General features: G+C 41.4%; 1 pseudogene; it reads right to left on the reverse strand.

The window, feature by feature from the left end:
* Positions 1–258: 258 nt before the first annotated feature.
* The window catches only part of LOC133377284 (protein regulator of cytokinesis 1-like), a 149,152-nt pseudogene continuing 129,321 nt past the window's right edge, over positions 259–20,089 (reverse strand).

Consider the following 20,089-nt stretch of genomic DNA (forward strand, 5'->3'; position numbering starts at 1 on the left):
ATAATCTGTCCTTAAAATGTAGTAGTGACGTATACTGCAAAGATCTTAGCTTTGGAAACCATCTTGGACTGGGGCTTTATCTTCTTGTAGTCCTCACATGCCAGCCAAAACTCCAGGTTCTCCTCACTGAATTCAGTGCGCAGGAAGGCACGGAAAGAAGCCAGACCATATTTATGTTGAAGCAACTTTTCCAGGGACTCTCCCCACTTGAGGGCTTCTTCAGGAGTTGGCTGGAGCAATTTCAGCCCTCTATCCGTTTTACTCCCGGAGTGGCCTCCAGGGGCCTTGTTCCACCTTTGAAAGAGCCCCAGCTGGTTCTTCATGTCTCTGGCCTCCTTCATGGTGTGCCTCCGCTGCAAACTTGCACATCTTGCCAGGAGTTGGAGCTTTCATGGCTGCAGTTCTTTTAACAGCTCTTTTGGGAATTGCAGTTTCATTCCTCCTCAATGAAATTTTGGGTTGGTCTTTCTTAACTTTGTGATGTTCCAGTTGATGGGCCATGGAGTCCAGAAACCTCTGGTTATTAATAAGGAAGCATGAGTCATTTTCCTTCTCCTAGTTTTCAATACTTTTCTTCAGGTCTTCACCCAACTTTAACAATTACTTTTGAATGTTTGACCTTTCCCTTTCATCTTTGAGTAAGTTACCCCCTCTGTTTAGAAGTCTACTTGGATCTGTTGATTTTTTCTCCAGTTCAATAAATTGACCCCAGATTTCTTCCCATTTGTGAATGCTATCATAGATATCCTTGTTTTTCTCATATACTTCTTTCATTTTCAGAAGTTCGTCATCATGTTGATTCAGCAGTTGTTCTGAGAAATTGCCATTATAAAAGGCTTGAAACGCAGATCTTTGTTCATCAGCATAAAATCATTTTTTCCAATAATTCTCAAGCTCTTCTCTGACTTTCAAAGTAATTTCTTTTAAACTCTTTTTTTTCAGCTCTCCCAGGTTAAATAACTCCTCTTCCCACATCTTTATTGCTTCAGTGATAGAACATTTGCTTGTCATTTTTGTGAGCTGCTCTTGCTTTTCTCCTGGCCATTGAAGTCGGTCCCACAGAAGTTGCACCTCTTTCACCAGATCCTCCTGGCTGGCAGTCAAAAAGTCTTTCTTGACCTGCAACTGATAAACAAGCAGTTGGAGATCCTCAAGGTTCTTCTTTGTAAGGCAAATACATTCTTCTTCATCACTTACTATATCCTTTTCCAATGTCCTATCCGGTATATGCCCAATTTCTTTATTACACCACCTGATTTCTCTCCTCAATTTAAGACACTCCTCCAATCTTTGTTCCTTTATTTTCAAGAGCTGCTGAACATGTTCTTTTAGTTCTTCTAGCTCGAAACAACTTGGAACACTGCCAGTAGGTATGCAGTACAGGATAGCACAGAGCTCTGTATGAAGAGTCTGATCCTCTTGCTGGAGCCACTTCAACTCCTTCAGCCTTTCTTGTTTTTCTTTAAGAGCATTTTCTAAAGCCAGACGAAACTCTTTCTCTAACTGAATGATGGATAAACCATCATCAACCTGGTAAGGGTCCAGCTTGAGTTCATATCTGATCGCATTCAACTGGGTCTTCTGCATTTCAATGTCATTTTCCAATTTTTCTTTCAAATTCCTTTCTTCTTCAGTCATTTCATTCAACAGAGTCTCAGTGTGTGCCTTTGCTGTCTGCATGTGCTCCAGCTTCCGTTCTCTGCTGATACCCATTTCATTCCATAGATCTAGCAGCTCCCCAAAAGTCCGGATCACACTATTCACAAGTGAGGAGGCCAAAACCTCACTGGACTTTCCCTCACCATCGCCATCACCATCTTGAAACGAAAGAAGGCCATCTCAAGAAAAGAAACGATGACCGAAGAAGAACAATTCCAAATAACAAATTTGGCCTCGGTGGCCGCACCACAGCCAAAATTCCTTCCTCCCACACTGTTTTCTGAATCACTGTGGCAAAGCTTGCCGATAGCATAGCTCTTTACTTTTCCTTTGTTTGGTACTTCCTGTCCTTGCTTCCTCCCTGCTTGGAATCTCCTCTAAACGTGCCACCCACCACACCTTTATCCTCCAGCTGAGTGTCTCTTCTTCTCCAGTGGGCCTGAGTGGGCCTGTCCTGCCCAGCCCAGCCCCTTCTGGTTTGACTCACCTCTGCAGCTGACAGTTGAGCTGACAGCGTGAGCATGGAGTGGCTACACCAGCCCCTCCTGACAAAAGGATTAGATAAATTCACAGACAATAAGGCTATTAGTAGCCACTAGCCACAGTGGCTATGTTCTGTCTCCACTGTCGGAGGCAGTATGTCTCTGAATGCTAGTGGGGAGAGTGCTATTGTACTCAGGTCTTGCTTGCTGGTTTCCCATAGGCATCTGGTTGGCCATTGTGAGAACAGGATGCTGGCCTAGATGGACCTTTCGTCTAATCTGGCCAGGCCCCTTTTATGTTCTTATGAGGTGAACTGTATGTACATAAATATGTGCATACTTATGCTGAACGAGTACATCATCTTAGAGACTTCACTCTCAAATTATATATTATGAAATGTAAAGGCTAAAAATAAACACTGGTTGGCACAGCCAGTCCATCAGCATCATCGCTTCACCCAAACCTTGTTCTCTCCCCCCCCCCAGTTTAGACATTTTTGAACTAAGAAGACTAAACTAAGAGGGCGTTGATATTTCATGAATAATTTCATTAACTTCTGATTGGTCAATGATACATTTCCAGTTAATGTTATGAAGCAGATTCATAGCATCAGTCATCCATTGCCTGTTCTGCATCAACCAAAGATGTGGCTGCGTAAATCAGAATAACTTAAAGAGGCAGGAAAAGGTCACCCAAGGACATACTGCAAACGAAATAAAGTGAGTGCTTAAAAGGAAGACTGTTGATTACCCTTCGTTAATATGAAGCAGTAGCTCATGCAGTCATAACTGTTCTGGCCCACTGAGATCAAATTGGAGCATCACATGCTGACATGTGCAGTCTTGGTGGGACTTAATCAATGTATTAAAGATAAAAAATACTGCAGTCTTCTGTATTCCACTGGTCACTTTCTTCCACTTGGCCTCGTGTTCTGTATTTAGGACTAGCTTGAGACTAGCATACTGTAGTGACTGTTTACAACAACTCTGTGAAGTGATAGAGTTTGCTTGCTGTTAGCAGAATGCAAATAAACATTGCAGGAATGAGGGGAAAGATGTGGCAATTGAGAGATAGCAGGAGAAAGTATGAGCATAAACCATGAAGTATGAAGGAGTCAACAAAACCTGGTCCACGGTTTTTTAAAAATATCAGCTAAGCAGATAACAAACAACAGTTAAGGATCAACCCTACATTTATTTTCTGGGCATTTTGGTTTATTGAAAAGTAGTACAATTATTCTGATCTCTGATCAAGGTTTTTCCAATTATTGGATGTAAAAACTACAACAGTGTGTGTGTTTGTATGTACCCACACACCCAAAGACATGTGTACACATATAACAATATATTGCCCAATAGATTTCCACATTTTTGCTTGCCACACTTACAAAAGTGAATGTGGCACTGCTCACTAGTGAAGGGCAAGCATGATCAATGGCTACCCTTTTTCTCAACTTGAAAAGAAAATAAGGGGTATTGTCTCATCAGTTGTGCGGTAATTCCTGCCCCCTTCCCCAGATCCAAGTTTGGGAGGAGCACTGGAGGTTGTTAGTTAGCTATTTTGCCAATGAATCTGGAGTGCCTTGGCCACTGAGGGCCAGACCAGTGAACACCCAGATAGCCATTCCTGGAAAGATTGTTGTTGGTGTGTGGGGATGGGGGGGATGGACAGTTGACTTTCCTTGTTTGTTTGTTATATATTATTTTCTGACCCAAAGGGCCCCCAGACAGTGAACAGTCATTTTATCAGATAATAGTTAAAAAGGCAAATATTTGAATATTGGGGCATGATCCAAGGAACCCTTTTATATGGTTGGAAGGCACTGTAAATGCACAGGAGACTTTATTTCTTTCTTTTGAATGGCAGACACCCAGGCCCCTCAGCATATCAATGCAGTGCTGAAATTCAGCAGATGAATTTCAAGTTGCTGTTCAAAATATAGTTATGGTGGCGGGAAAGCTTCATACTTTGATTGCTTTACATCGTGATGCTGGTAAGGGGTGACATGCCCCCTTCCAATATTCTGTTCTGTATTGCATTTTTGTTTGTTCATCTGTTTAGACATAGTTCATTGGGGGGCTTAATGCGAAACATGTAGCAAAGTACAGGGATGGATAAATACATCCAGTCACCTGATGACAGCTCCTAGCTACTTCATATGGAAGTTAAATAGCATGGAGGGCAAGATCGAATACTGCAGAACACCAGATAACAATCCCCAGGGTGCCAAACAGTAACCTTCCATAAGTTTAGGCAAGCCTATTCAGACATGTAGAAGTTATGTTTGTTTGAATCAGTTTTTAGCTTTTCAAAATATTTTTTTAAAATTAAGAATGAGTTATAGAGCATAGTACAATATAGCACTTCAAGCAAATAAGAATATAACAAGAAACAAAACAATAAGAGAAAATAACTAGTTCGGCAATGGAAATTGCAATAGGTGAGAGTTAAATAATGGGTAGGGTGAAGAAAGGAGGAGTTGAACACTGAGCTGTCATAACCGAGTCTCTTCAAAAGGAATTTTGAAATTGTGGTGTGGCTAGTCCACCACCACCATTGCATTAATAAAAGGAAGGAAGTGTCAAGAATAGCTAACTTTGGTCAAGCTGAAATGGGTCATCCAGAGAGAATTCTGGGAGCCTGTGCTTCCATAGGACTTCCTACTGGGGAAGATCTGCAGCACTGTGTCAGACAGACAATTTGCAGCTTCACAAGGGGATGCAACTGATCCCTAGCTGTTATCCCTTATCAGCTTCCTGGGATTAAAAGTCAGGAAGAGGGGGTGTTGTAGATCAGGACCCCTGGGTGATGCTGTCTAGCTGCCTTGTCTTCAAAGACTTCAAAGAAGTAGATCCCCTGCAGGGGCGGGATATGACTATTTGCTTTCCCCCCTCCTTGTTGACGGCAAAACCCCATAAAAAAGGAAGGAAAATCTTCCAAGGATAGTTTCCTATTTTCCATCTAGCGGGACTCGCTGAGGTATGACACAGGAAGCCTTTCAGGGAACCAGGGCAACTCTGCAGTAAGTATAGGATCTTAGCTTAGATACGACTTTTGTTGTATTCCTTTGTCTGTATTGAACCTCTCCCCTTTTGTCATGCCAATGTACGTGATGTAACCCGTGCTGAGGGTGTTTAGCTTAAAGGAAACAAACCACTGCTCTCTATTGTAAATACCAACTCATTCACTCTTAAATAAATTATCTTTGTATAAATGGTGTGTATTGGATTGGAACTAAGGATTCTAAATCTAGCCCTTGGTCGCTGGACATTACCTATTACATTTTATTAATGAGGGTTAATCCCTTGGAATTCACATTGGTCTCTGAGGTCCCTTCCCTCAGAGAAAGGAACCGGGAGGAAGGGTGGTGGCCGCACTACTAGGATAATTACTCCTGGAAGAGGGAGCTGAGAAGCAGAGACCCAGGAAAGTGGGACTGTTCTCGGAAGCAAGGACCCCCCTTGGGGAACTAAGGATAAGTGACTCCAGGGGGACAAGTCTTTGACAGGAAGGGGAAGCAAATAGATTTAATGCTCAACCCATGCTTTCCCGTTTCTTGTCCTGTCTAGAATAGAAGGATGGGAAGAATGGAGCCATCCATCCAATTAAAACTGAATGAGAAAAACTGAATGAGAAAAAAGGCATGCCCATCTGCAGTGAACATAGACACAGAATACTCAGCCTCATTTTCATGTGCGCACTGTTGGGATCCTTTTGTGGATGCCAAAGCAGTTATTGGTGGGCACACTGGTGCCCCTGGGTGCCACACTGGTGACCCACAGATGAAGATATATGCATAAAATAAAACAGAATAATATGTATTTTTATTTAACAAAATTTATATACTGGTTGATTGTAAGAAAACCTCTAAGCAGTTTACAAGAAACATTAAAATTATAAGTAAGAACAGTTAAAAACAAGTAATTTAAAACATTTAAAAGACAATTAAAACAGCAGTAAACTAAAAAAAAAGACTAAACACATCAGCATTTATGTATCTGGATAGGGTTGCCTCAAAGAGCTACAACTCCCAGCACCCTTAACAAACTACAGTTTGCATGATTCTTAGGAAGGGATGTGTGCTTTGAATGTGCTTTAAATTTATGGCATGTATGCAGCCTTAGAGTAAGCTCAGAGAAGCATATCATTTATTACTTGATCACTGCACACGTCAAGTGCCACAGATTATTTGTTATCTACTAAGGTAGTTCTCAACACAATAGTTTTCTATCCATGCAGTTTAGTCTTTGAAAATTAGGTCATCTGTTGATGAGATATCAAAAACTTTCCATGCATGGGGGAACTGTTCCTTGGAACAATATCTGGATGTGCCCTCCATTGCCAGATAAACTGACAATTGATTGATTCTCTTTTTATCGCTGTTTGTCATGCAACTCTCCCAGTTGGTTTTATGACTCTGCTTAACTGAAGTGCTGCTTCTCTGCTCTTCTTTTAGGCAATTTTCCTGTTGAACTAAGCAGATGGCCAGTTCATTGCGTTTACTACCAATGCCTACACTCTGACATTCTTTGGATAGTTGGCAGCATTCCCTGTAAACCATTCTGGATTTCACTATTCCTACAGTCCTCGTTGGTGGTGGCCGCTAGACCTTTGAAGTTCATTAAATAATGGAAGATGCAGGGGAGAGAAAAGCTTTTGGACACATTAACAGTTCTTAGGGGAATTTAACTCTTTAGACTACCAAGCAGATGCAAGCAGAGAGTAAAATATTTATAGTACTAAAATTGTTAGAGAATAAACACAATCTCTGCCCAGTTATCTTTCTTTGCCAAGCATTTCATATGGCAGCAGGGGTAGGTGGGGGCAGAACACAGTCCTTTAAGAAAAGTGAATGTATTTTGCTGTGCAATCATTTGACATCACTGCAGCAGGCAATAATTTGACCACAAAAAGTGGATCTAGGATGTAGCATTAAGCAGTTTTGTCCCCAAAGCCTTCTCACATAAGGAATCTTTTTTTCTCTTTGACAGGGGTTGTTTATTTCCATCAGAGACAAATAAGGTGAAGAAGAACAACTCTGTCTGAAATGTGGGTCAATTTTAACATGACTAAAACCTGAAAAGGACATCTCTGTAAGTGCTCCATGTAGCTGTACACCAGTCCACATAAGTGATGGCTGGTGCCCATTGGGACTGGTGGGGCAGAAGAAAAGGAGAACAAGAGTCAGTGGAGCTAGAGCCAATGACAGGCAGAGTAACCCCATGACTGATTGTAAGTAGGAAGGCAGGCGGGTTGGAACTAGATGAGGGCAGATGGAGGTTGGGGGGGCAGTGCTCCATCTGCCCTGATGGACCAGTCTCCACTGGCTATGTTTGCAGCATTCACACATCAGTGTGGCAGTGTCTGAGTCTGACATTATTATGATGTGAACTTCGGTAAGCACTGCACATACATGGGTGAAACACCTTTTAAAGGCTCCTCTGGCCATGTGGATAAGTGCTGCTTTCATCAGCCTCCATAATCATGCTCCTTATTGTTATGACTTGAGGCGGTGGTGGGTAGTGCATGTGTTTTTATTTCCATTAAATATTTCTCTAGTGCCCTGCAGTCTGCACAGGTCGTTGGGCTTCCTGATCTGAAAAAAAGCTTCATGGGAGAAATTTCCTAATGATGTCTTCCCCCAGTGTTTAAGTAAAGCCCAGGAATCTGGAGATGCTGGCTGCTGAGTGCCTGGTGTATATTTACTAAGGAAGTGCTTCCCCACCACCACCAAGCTATTTTTTTAAAAAAAAAACTACACTTGTTTCTTTTAAAGTAAAAAAAAACTGTTTAAAAAACAAGAAGAACAAGCTGCCAGGCATATAGTAGGCAGCAGCCCTGCCTCCCCATGCTTACAAGAAAGCCCAGTTTAGGAAATAATTGAATTTTGAGGAAACATGGGCACCCAAGAAGGCTGCAGAGTATAGAAGACCTGAGAGGTGATTTGTAGAATGAAAGGATGTGCGCCAGTATCCTTTGTCTGCCTTGAAAATAAGGTAACTATAACAAAAACCCACATTCCACTTTTTAAAATTTCAGTTGCATTTTCCATTTATATTTCTGGTTCATATTAATTATTGTTGGGTGGGAAGGCTGTGGAAGAAATTTTCAGCACTGCGTTATTCCATATTATGTCTGTCATACTGAAACTGACCACTTGTGAATGTTCCCAATGTGTGTGTGAAAGAAAGTGGAAGAGAGTTTCTTTTAAATAAAAAGTACATTCAACTAGATATAGGTTTTATATTTGAATTCAACATAGGAAGTGCAACAAACAAAGAAAAGGATGTTAGGAGGAGGCTGAATGCATTTGACACTTGACAGTTTTTCCAGTGCAAATGCAAAACACTTGGTGAAGAGGTGGTGTTCTGTCAACTGGGATACACAGCAAGCAGATGACGTATCAAAACCATTAATTCCACACTTAAAGAGAGAGTGGTCTGCTGCAGTTGGTGCAACAAAATATCCATGATAAAAGGGGTATACTTCAGAGTTAGGGGGCTATAGATGCATAAGCTGCTAGCTAGAAAGTTACATTAAGGCATGAGCACTTGACTTCTATAAGTGAAAAGGGTGGCCAAAGCAATATCAGAAGCTGTATTTAGTTTGTTTGCTTCTTTTAAATTTTAATATACAGCCTTTGCTGGTTTATCTCCCTTTACATTTAAAATATAAAACTGTTAGACATAAAACTTTGTTAGACATTTACACACAAAAAAACCCCCACCACCCAATAACAGCTTCACAACAATGAAGAAAACAGGAAATGGAAATGGTGACAGGATAGCCCCTCATCAAATTAGCTTTCAAAAGCCACTTAATAGGTGAGACTTGCAACCCCTACAGAAGGCTATAGGGAAAGGGGCAATAGCCAGAGTCTTAGGTGACTGGGGTAAAAACTATCTTCCAAGCTGTTGATAAATACACTTCACACATTAAGGGACTCGGGGCTCATCTAAGACATTTTGCTTACTGGGCAAATGGCAGGTTTATACCCTGCTCCTGTACAAAAGCCAACAGGTCTGGCATTTGAAATATATTTCATCACTGGGGGCTGGCAATACAGCATCCTTCACAACACCAGAGCACAGCAGGTTAGCTTAGGGCCACATGGGCCAGAGCTTGGAAAAGTTACTTTTTTGAACTACAACTCCCATCAGCCCAATCTAGTGGCCATACTGGCTGGGGCTGATGGGAGTTGTAGTTCAAAAAAAGTAACTTTTCCAAGCTCTGCACATGGCACATTGTTACGAACGGACCTTGAACTCCCTCATGAGCGTAGCTCACTAGAAATCCAAGTCCCCAAAAGAGAGCAGCAGGATCTTTTTGCTGGAGTTAGCCGCACGTCACCCCCAGATAATGTATAATTTTACCCTTAACCCAATAACACATACACTGAAAGTAAAATAAAGAGTGGTTTTATTAGGAGAAGGAACAAGGGAAAAATATTGCAGTATACAGTTGCAATTAACAATGAGCAGCTTTCTAACTATTATTCATTCATTCAACAACACTGGATAGACTAAAGCAAAGAGACTAGCCCTATGAACACTTTCACCTTAAGCTCACCCACACAGGAAGAAAAAAAGGAAAGAAAAAGGCCCAGATAGTTGCATATACCTTTCCTGGAGAGTTGCTGCAAGCCTCAAGCTGAGAGAGAGAGACTTTCGTATCTAGCCCAATGAGCAAAAGCTCAGCCCTTTGTAACCAGTGCCAGATTTGAAAGTTCTCACCCAAATCCATAGCTCTGAAATTGTCCCAAAGATGCTAGCATGCGTTGTTGGAGTCCTCCAGAAGAGGAACTGAACTCCCCTTCTCACTCCTCATGTTTTATACCTTTTCCTAACTAAACTGACCCCAAAGTAAACCCAAAGTAAATGTGATCAGGAAGGTGGGAACCCACTCATTTCCTGATAAGTTCCCGGATGATAGGTGTGATCTCCCTGCTGTAGATTCCTGATGATTCCTCAAGGTTAAGATTATCATAATCCTTGTGTAAAACAGTTTCTTTGTTTGACAGGAGTTTATCCTGTCTTCTCCAAAGGCTTAGAAATGCACAACACCTCCTAGTTTGAAAGGAGCTATTCTGTTTCCTCGTGATGGCCTAGATTATCATAAACATTTCCTTTGTTTGAAAGGAGCGCCTATTCTTACTGGGTGACAAATCCCAAATTTCCATGAGTCAGGAAGTCTATACCTTCAGGCATTGCAAGATATGTACTCAGAGGTCACAGAGGGGCTGTCTCCCAGGAATCTTTGCTGTTGTAGGCCTTTTCAAACTCTGGTTCAATGAGATGAATCAAAGATTAAAAATTCCAAATATTTGAATCCTCATAACAACATACACCTCTCCAACACCTCTGTTCCCTGATCCCCAGCATCCGCTACTGCAGGCAGCCGCCTCACTCTGCCTAATGACTGGGCCAGCCCTGAAGGAGCTGATAATAGGATTATAGCCAACATGGGGGCTCAAACAGGAAGAGGTGGTCTCTATGGCCAAGTAGATGTGGTTTTTCCCCTTACAGTGTTGCAAGAACACCTGCGCTTGGCTGACTTCCTCTTCTCCTAAAGATACAGGATCAGTCTCAGGCCATGAACCTGGCAACCCTAATTCACGGTGTCATCCAGAAACAGTTTTTATCTTTAAAAATCTTGTTGGGATAACATACATGCCTATCTGGGTATTGGCCCTGTGATTTGATGGTCCTAGGCTAGGGAGGATTTCAAGGAGACCCAAGATCACTTTGAGTTGGACCTGAAAGAACAGAGGGAGCCAGTGCAGCTGCCACAAATGCAGTTTTGCCTCCCTGTATTCAACAGGAAGTGAGCTACTGTTTTCTGTCGTAGCTGGAGCTTCTGAATTGTCTTCAAGGGCAGCTCCATATAGAACATATTAGAATAATAATAATAATAAACTTTAATTTGTTAGTCGCCTATCTGTCCAATTTTTGGACACTCTAGGCGACTTACAGCAGCAGCTACAATGTACAATACAATAAATACAACCACATTCATCAATTAAAACTAACATCAAAACATCAGTTAAAACATTACAAAGTAATCTAGCTCAAAGTTCCTGTAGGTCTGCCTGAAGAGCCAGGTCTTTAACGCTCGTCGAAAACTCATCAGGGAGGAGGCATGTCGAAGATCGTAGGGGAGGGAATTCCAGAGGGTGGGAGCCATTTCTGGGTTTCGTTTTTGTTTAAAAGTACAGATGTTGTTTCCTGCTATTCAATAGACTCAGGGCTGGATTAAGCTGAGGAGGGCCCCTAGGCTGATTGGTGTTTGGGACCCCCTATCCCCACGCTTCACCTACCTTTCCATTGTTTTTGCAGCAAGCACAGGTTTGCCATCAATCAAGATGGCGGCTGAGGTTTCCCTAAGGAGCTGAAGCCTCTGCTGCCATCTTTGTTGATGCTCCAAAGAGGGCTATTTCACTTTTCATTTTCACATATGTAACTGACTGTGGACTGTAACTGACAATATGCAGAAAACATTTGTTATAACTAATTGTATGTAAATGAAAAATCCCCCTTTAAATGGCTTGGGCTGCAATCCTGCACACCACTTTCCTGTGAGTTAGCCCCATTGAGCACAGTGGGATTTACTTCTGAGTAAACATGCATAGGATTGCACCTTAAAATTACCTTTTTTTAATTGTGTAAGCGTTCATGACCCATGAACGTTTGTCATTATACATTTGTTAGTCTTTAAGGTGCTATAAGACTCTGCCTTGTTGTTTCTGAAATTGACTAATAAGACTACCCTTCTGGAAATAGGACTGTGCTGTTATAAATAAATGAATCTGAAACCGAGGATTGCACTGTTAATGGTTTTCCAGCTTTCATTCTACAGATAATCAAGAAAAGCTATTGGTGGGCACAAAGGAATTGCTTTCTTTTCTACCTCCTTCTCACTTTGTGAACACAGCAGTTTGCTGCTGGGCTGCTTTAGGGGCTCTGGAAGCCTGTTTTGGAGGCTTCCAGCTTCCTAAGGGCAAACATATGTTTTCCTTTCCACCAAGAATTCAGCAAACCTAGAGAAAGGCAAAGAAAAGTTCTCCTTGTTGAGAGTACTTTGGCCCTGGGTATTTGAATTTAGCTGCTCCCATGCCTTCTGCAAATTATTCTGCTAAACTGAAGAAAGGGATGCAATGACCAGGGAGCAGGGCCTAGTTACTGATCTTGCCCCTGGCATTGGACTAGGGGTGGGAGAGAAACTTGGTTTAATGCAAATCTACCTAATTCATACTTCCAAAAACATTGTATGAACCAAAATTTAGGCACCCTTCAAAATTTGTACTTCTCTGAATTTTGCAGTGCGGTTTGACAAAAAAAATGTGTACAAAACTGTGTATATTCAGGGAAAGCATGCATACAATTGCACACATTTGTGACAATGGCATACAAAAATAATTGTATTAGGAGAAATTTCATACTATTAGGGAAAAATTCATACAAAACTGTGTGTATTAGAAAAAATCACACTAAATTGCTAATACATTTTCAGGAGGACTTCAAAAAACAATTTCAAACTGAGCTTAAAACTGTAAAAATGAAAAACCTAGAGAAACCAAAATTGACAGTTTCATCCATCCCTACACTGGAAATGCTGCAGGGTCCACCCCTATATGTCCCTGTGTTGACCTGGATGCGTGAACAATTTGAATGTTCACTGTTTGCATGGGTGTCCAAAGTGTGTGGACATTCTTGTGTGACCACTTGCTCAAATATAGTCTTCTTTAGTGCATGTATGGCCAGTGCACATGTATGAACCTACGTGCTGGTTATAATCCTGTGATCATCCCCTTCAGTGCACATGTCCATGCCAATGCATGAACATCCAGAGGGCATCCTATGATGTCTCCTCCATGCAATTTATATGTGAAGGGTGATTGTGTTCATATGCACATGTGCATGTGGAGTGCATGATAGCACTCTTATAGAAGCCATCAAGTGCACAGAAAGAAAGCATAGCCAGCTTCGCAGAAGTGAACTTTTCAGTATGCATAAACCCTTTTAAAGTTTAAGTTCTTAGACTTTACTCATGCCAAAGTGAAAAACTGAATCCTTGTAATATATTCTGTGGCTAATTTCTTAATAAACATTCTCCCACAAGGTGAAATAAAGGACAATCCATGATTAACACAGGTTTGCCCTGTGGATGTGGCCTAATGAACAATTTCACAGCAACAACGTCTCTCAAATTCCATTTGCACTGCAAACAGTATTGTGTGGGTTCCCCCCCCCCTTATAGGAATAACATCCGATGAAGCCATAGCAAAGAAATAGCAGCCATAATGAAGTTTGTGATCTTTGTCCCATACCAAATGCATTGGCATATACATTTTAAATGTGTTTACAAATGTGGCTTAGGAAGATAAGGTAGAGAATATTCTTACTGTTTTGTATATGTATATGACAATAGCTGTTCCTCAGTATTTAATCTATGTGTTGGAATAGGGTTGCCAGGTTCAGGGCCTGAGAATGATCCTGTATCTTTAGGAGAAGAGAAAGTCAGCCAAGTGCAGGTGTTCTTGCAACACTGTAATGGGAAAAACCACAAGGTGGAATTCTCCCTTCTCCCTGCAAAACTTTTAAAGATACAGAAGACCTATTGGAGGCCGGGCCTGGCAATGTTTTGTGTCCTGCATTGTAGGATGATCAAGAAGAGATCCTGGCCCTCTCTGTGTGACAACTTTTCAAATATTTGGTGCTCTCTGTTCTCCCCCCAGTCTTCTCTTCTCCAGGCTAAACATGCCCAGTACTTTCAGTCTCTCCGCATAGAGCTTTGTTTCCAGTCCCCTGATCATCCTTGTTGCCCTCTTCTGAACCTGTTCCAGTTTGTCTGCATTCTTCTTAAAGTGTGGTGTCCAGAACTGAATGCACTACTCAAGATGAGCCTAACCAATGCTGAATAGAGGGGAACTAAATTTCATGTGATTTGGAAATCATATTTCTGTTAATGCAGCCTAAAATAGCATTTGCCTTTTTTTGTGCCACATCACCCTGTTGAGCTTGTGATCAACAACTAATCCAAGATCCTTTTTGCATGTAGTATTGATGAGCTAAGTGTTCACCGTCTTATACCTGTGCATTTGGTTTCTTTTTCCTAGGTGTAGAACTTTGTACTTGTCCCTGTTAGATATCATTCTGTTGTTTTTAGCCCAATGCTCCAGCATCAAGATTCCTTTAAATGTTGTTTCTGTCTTCCAAGGTATTAGCTATCCTTCCCAATTTTGTATCATCTGCAAATTCGATGAGCATTCCCTGCACCTCCTCACTCAAGTCATCAATAAAAAATGTTGAAGGGCACTGGGCCCAGGACTGAGCCCTGCTGTACCCCGCACATTAATTCCTCTCAGTTTGAGAAGGAACCATTGATAAGCAGTCTTTCAGTTTGATTTTGTAGCCAACTGTGAATCCACCTGATACCCCTCTTCCTAGGGAACTCTGGGGATTGTAGCTCTGTGAGGTGAATAGGGCTCTCCTAACTTTTAGCACCCTTAACTAACTACAGTTCGCGGGGGCATGACTATTTAAAGTAGTACGATACTGGTTTAAATGTATGGTGCAGATGGGGTTTGAACTGAATTCCCCCCAATACCTACTCAGGATCCTCACCTGTGACTTTGTTGAATATACTTTTATCTTCTGCACTGACCTGGGCTGCTTTCACACTGCACTTTATTCTGTTATTCTGATGATTTCTTCCCTGGTAATTTGCGCATTATATTTGATCTTTCACACGCTGCACAAGCAAGCTCCAGAATTCTAGTGGAATGTAGTGGAAGTTTAGCGCAAATTTCCATGATAAATGATACCAGAAATAATCCGTTAGCTAGGCTGGGAACCCGGAAGATCGCAGGAGCTTTTCGTCAGCTGCAGCCACTCACGTGACAGGCATCACAGCATACAGTGCTTTCCTGCCCTTTAGTTGTGCATGCTTTTTTTTTTTTTTGCCTGATGAGTGTTGTACCAGTATTCTGGCACTGACACAGATAGAAGCAGCACTTCCCACACACACACCACTCTTGATACAATTAAAACAATTTAAAAAGTCAGAACCTAAAAGGAGAGGGCTTGCACAGCAATGGGATGAGATCTTAGACCTCCTACACAGTGGGGAACAGTGTTCATGGGTGAGGGATGAAAACAAGCCGTGTGAAAGACAGTTGCACGAAATGCCGGTATATCGGCTGAAAAAGCTGCTCTTCCTTAATGCAAGAGGTACTGCAGTGTGAAAGGCGTTTTAGAAATCGGGACAGAAGTGCTACCTTTTTAATCTGTTAAACTAACGCAATCAGCCCCATTTGTGAAAGCCGCCCTGATTTATGTCACCAAGCTATTTAAATAGACACCCCTCAGGTGAAGTATAGTGTATACACACAAAATCCAATATTCACAGAGAATCAGGGCAATAAATGAAAATTTCTACTCAGCCTCAAGGTGACCAGTATCACCTATGCTGATACCTCTAGGGCAGGACTGTGTGTACAACAATGCCAGAGCAAGAGAGGCTGGAATGAGGGCAGTGCTGGATTTTACAGCCACTGTGTTTACAGCCATCCAAATGTTTTCAGCTTGTCCCACCTCCTTTCAGAGGTGGACACAATGCGATGCTTTTGGGTGCTGGGGGGAGAGGAACATGTTTCTCTCATAGATGAGCACCATTCCTTAAATGCTTGTCAGCAGGGCTAGGGTAAACACAATCTTGATCACAGCCTGCCGTGAGCTGACTGCTATTTACTCTGGGTAGTATCCAATGTTAGTCCTTCTCAAAGTAGACCCACTGAAAATAATAAACTTGGCTAAATTAGGTCCCTTGATTTCAGTGGGTCTACTCTAACTTAGGTGGATACAAGACCTTGATCCTGCAAACTGAAGCCTCAACTGCTCCCTTTCCCAAGGTGAAGAAAATCATATTGAGGGCAGAGAAAAGCAGAGGAGGAGGCAGTAAATGTGGGCAATAGATGTAGGCCCCAGTGGAGCATCTTTTTTTACACCAGGGAAATGCCCACAGTCATTGACAGTCATTATCTGTCCCCAAGATAAGTTTTTCCCTGTGATGGGTCAAAGTAAGGAAGATGTTGTATAAGTGGCATCAGGCACAGAGCCTTGACTCCTCTCAGTGTACACAGAATGTGGGTGCATACCTAATCAGATACCTAATCAGATGCATGTGCACAACAAACATATTCTTACACAGCTTGAGGAGGAAATGGTGCTTTTCAACAACGTTACGTGAATGAATTAGAGAAACAAAGCTCTGTGGGATTGCAGTAATTCAGTGAACAAGAAATTGAAACCTGACATTTGTTGACTTTTAAGATTATTGGTAGTCAGCAACAGAGGGAAAACAATATATATGTTTTCCTTTCTGACTTATTTTCTTAATCCCTATAAAATGTCAGACAGAAAGTGATAGAGAGCAACTCTCCTGTGCCACCGAGTAACAAGTAAAATCCTCACCATGTGATCCAGAACCACAGGCAGAACATAATTTTTGCTGACAGCACAGCAGCAATGTTGTACTCATGCTGGCAGGGGTGCACACAACACATGAATTTGGGTGACATTTACTACCCATATTTTTTGCTTTTCCTTTGACTGACTCCATATCAATTGTTGACCTGTTAATTCCTCCACTGGGCATCAGATACACCACATCGACTACAACGTCGTGCAGGAATATTTTGTCTTCCTATGATATCTGTGGGAAAAGCTGCACAACTTTTGAGTTCTGATCCCTGATACTCACCATGCCTGTTCAGAAATAATGTATATTATGGGACCTGGTGTTCTCAGCCAGCACAAGGAGAAGATAAATCATGCATAACCGATCTGCAAACCCTTTATTTACTTCTGCTTTTTAAATGGTCACAGGAAACACATTGATCATTGCAGCCTTGACAACTCCATTGACTTTCAGGTATGGAGCAGGTTTAATGGGAGTCAAGTGAATTATTGGTCCAACCCCCCTCCACACACAAACCCCACAAAACCAATACTGGTTGTTTGGTTCCTATGGCCTATTGGGAACTGTTCTGCTCTGAGAAAGGAAAAGGATAATTCAGTTACGGCTTTTTTCATCCCCCCCCCCTTTCCCCCCCGCTAGCTTTATTATTTTAACAATAACCTTCTTTCTCAGGACTGACAGTTACAATCATGCTATTCAGGGGTAATGGCAGTTTTCAAGCCTATAGCCTTAATCTGTGAAGATGCTATCTCATGAGCCCTCTCTTGCACCTTTGGGGATGGAAAGGAAAGAAGTGGGGCAATCATTTGGAGGTCTCCACTGACTTCAGTGGGATGTTTTAACCTTGGCTGCATTCAGACATGAGGCTTATTGTGCTATTTTGCCCAAATATAATGCTATCATCTGTCCCAATTTCTAATGTTCCTTTTACACTGCAGTACCAGTTGCATTATGGCACTGTGGTTTCTTCATCAATATACTTTCATGCCATGTTAAATTTCATTCTCACCAATGGGCATGGTGTTACATAGTGGACGTGTCACCCCCACACCCTTTATGCTCATGTGCACTTCTGTATGCTGGAATATCTCTCCAAATTTCCTTATGTGAGTGGCAGTGATGTGATCCTAAGAAAACTACAGGAAAAATAAAACTCTAAATTCCTGCAATTTTCTGGGTTAAAGGCATTGCAAATGGATTTTTTTTCTGGAAACAATTAACCTGTAAATGAGTGCTAAATTTCCATTTGATTCCACTAAATTTCCAGCAGTCACTTTTAAAATCACAAAAATTAACAGGTAAGGAAACTTCAGGAAAATTGAATAAAGTGCTTTGTGAATACAGCCATAGTATACCTCTTTTGCAGATGTAATGTTACACCATCATTTGGGGTGGGACTGACCCCTGAGGGAACATGGAATTCTGTTTGCATTTCTTACTTTCACTCCACCAGTTTTTGATCTTTGTGCTGCTGATGGTGACATGGCCGTATAAGGAGACAAAAGGTCTGTTTGGGCATTATGCCTGAACAGAAAATGCCCACCTTTGTAGGAGGGATAGGGCCAGGCATGCTGGCCTCATCCCCAACATCCCTGTGCATGTTGGTCCTGCCCTGTTTTGTGTTGACCAGGAAAGGAGATTTTCACCCATGTTCATTCATATGTGAGATCTTCTGTGTTATAAAGATTACTGCAATGCACTCTGTGTGGGATAGTCCCAGATGTTGACCTGGAAGCTACAGCTGATGCAAAGTGTAGTGGCTCAACTGCTTACTTATGTTATGCCATTGCTGAAAAAATTGAACTGGCTGGTACCAGTGTACAACTAGAGACCAGGATATCTAAAAATATAATCTCATCTCTTGTATACCAACCAATCATGGTGCTCCACAGGAGAGGACCTTTTGCAGATACCATCTCATCAGACAGGTCATTCCATAGTACACATCAGACAGGCACTGTCACTATTGTCTTTTTGGTGCCTATTGAAGACCTTCCTTTTCTAATAAACATTTTAAGTGGAAATTTTTATTCCAGTCTGTGTCTGCACTGGATTTGAAATTGTTTTTAAATATGCATTTATGGATTATGTCTTCAGTGTTAAATTACTTCAGGAAGTTTTATAGTAAACAATTCTTAAATGAATAATATATTCACACAATACATACATGCACATACACCGTTATTTGTTTACACAAACACACAGAAGGTGGTATTCAGCTAAGTCTTACTCAGAGTAGACCCACTGAAATTAATGAGCCTAAGTTAGTCATGTTCATTACCTTCAGTGGTTCTGCTCTGAGCAAGGGTAGCATTGAATACCACCCACAGTTATTTCTTTCCTCAGTGTCATGAAACCATATAATCCAGAAGTTGAAAATTTAACAGAAAATATAAAAGTGTGACAGTGGGCAGCACAGCAAACCTCTTGTTAATATATGGCAGCACAATACAGTAGTGCTGTATCTACATTTCAAATAGGTATCAGCCAAACTGACAGCTATATCTCTGATTCTTGTGTTATTGATAATATCACGAACAGAACAGAAAACGTCCTTACCCACCTATCCCAGACTTCCTGCAGCACATGAGGAGGATGTCTGCCTCTGCACACAGTAAAATCTACCCTTTAGACAGGTACACCGCCCAGAGAGCTGTTAGGCTTAGGGCGGTATATAAATTAAATAAATAAATAAATAAATACAGAGGCAATTCAGCACTTCCCAACCTTTGTATGCAATACTTTCACTTGCAGCTGGGCACTCCACAGCACCCCTTCCTTATCTCTGGGTGATCCTGGATACCCCAAACTCACTGTGGATGTAGTTATTGCTAGGTTGTTTGTGAGGCAATCCTTTCCTTCAAGGGATACCCTTATGGTATAATGCTGCCATGTTGGTATTTGCCTAGATACACTGTAGAATGCAATAGATCCAGTACCATTTGTTTATTCACCACCTGCCTGACTGATATTTATGTATGGTATGCAGTAATCCAGCACAGGTGTTAGTACGGAACAATAAAAAAACAGAAAGATACTTTATTATTTTCAGATGATAATTTTTAAACCTTACAGATAGAAATAAGCTCTGATGCAATATATCACTACACTACACTATCTAACTAAATCTTAGTGCTACCCTGACACACCTCCACCATCTATCCCAATTCCTAATCTATCTAACTATTCAAGCCCCACAATAAAACCAACTGAATCTCTGACAAAACAGAATATTTTAAACACATACACTCACTCATTACTTCCTCCCAACCAGAGAATCCAATACCGAATCAGACATTCACATCAAACACTCACTCCCCAACATTGCACTTTACCCCTCCCTTCTCTACCGACCAAATATGGGCATATATTAACAAATAAACAAATAAACATCAGCAGAACCTAGATAACATATTTACATCATCTTGTGATATAACAGGGGCACGATACAGTAGTGCTGTATCTACAT

The sequence above is a fragment of the Rhineura floridana genome, chromosome 1 (assembly GCF_030035675.1).
Source record: "Rhineura floridana isolate rRhiFlo1 chromosome 1, rRhiFlo1.hap2, whole genome shotgun sequence".
Taxonomy (NCBI): domain Eukaryota; kingdom Metazoa; phylum Chordata; class Lepidosauria; order Squamata; family Rhineuridae; genus Rhineura; species Rhineura floridana.